We start from the raw sequence: 318 nt of genomic DNA, 5'->3' as shown, positions 1-318 counted from the left end.
TGCTCCTGGTGCTCGCTTCGGCAGCACATATACTAAAATTGGAACAATGCGAGAAGATTAGCATGGCCCCTGCACAAGGATGAAACGCAAATTCGTGAAGCATTCCATATTTAAAAAAAAAAAAGAAATCGCTCCTGCCGGGCTCGGGTATGTCAGGATTCAAACTACCATCCATCATCCTGCATCCACCACTGTGATATTTCTCTGGCCCCTAATTATTTATTTTTGTTTTTGGTTTTTCGGGCCACACCCATCTGGTGCTCAGGGATTACTCCTGGCTAAGCACTCAGAAATTGCCCCTGGCTTGGGAGGACCATA

General features: G+C 45.9%; 1 non-coding gene across 1 annotated transcript; it reads left to right on the top strand.

Annotated features, from left to right (window-relative positions):
• The first annotated feature begins 8 nt into the window (after positions 1-8).
• On the top strand, positions 9-114 carry LOC126013118 (U6 spliceosomal RNA). The gene has a single exon (XR_007497449.1). It is a non-coding gene; the product is annotated as a U6 spliceosomal RNA (small nuclear RNA).
• Positions 115-318: the final 204 nt, after the last annotated feature.

The sequence above is a fragment of the Suncus etruscus genome, chromosome 6, assembly GCF_024139225.1.
Source record: "Suncus etruscus isolate mSunEtr1 chromosome 6, mSunEtr1.pri.cur, whole genome shotgun sequence".
Classification (NCBI taxonomy): domain Eukaryota; kingdom Metazoa; phylum Chordata; class Mammalia; order Eulipotyphla; family Soricidae; genus Suncus; species Suncus etruscus.
Note: the sequence above shows the minus strand (reverse complement) of the source record. Positions and strands in the feature narration are given on the sequence as shown.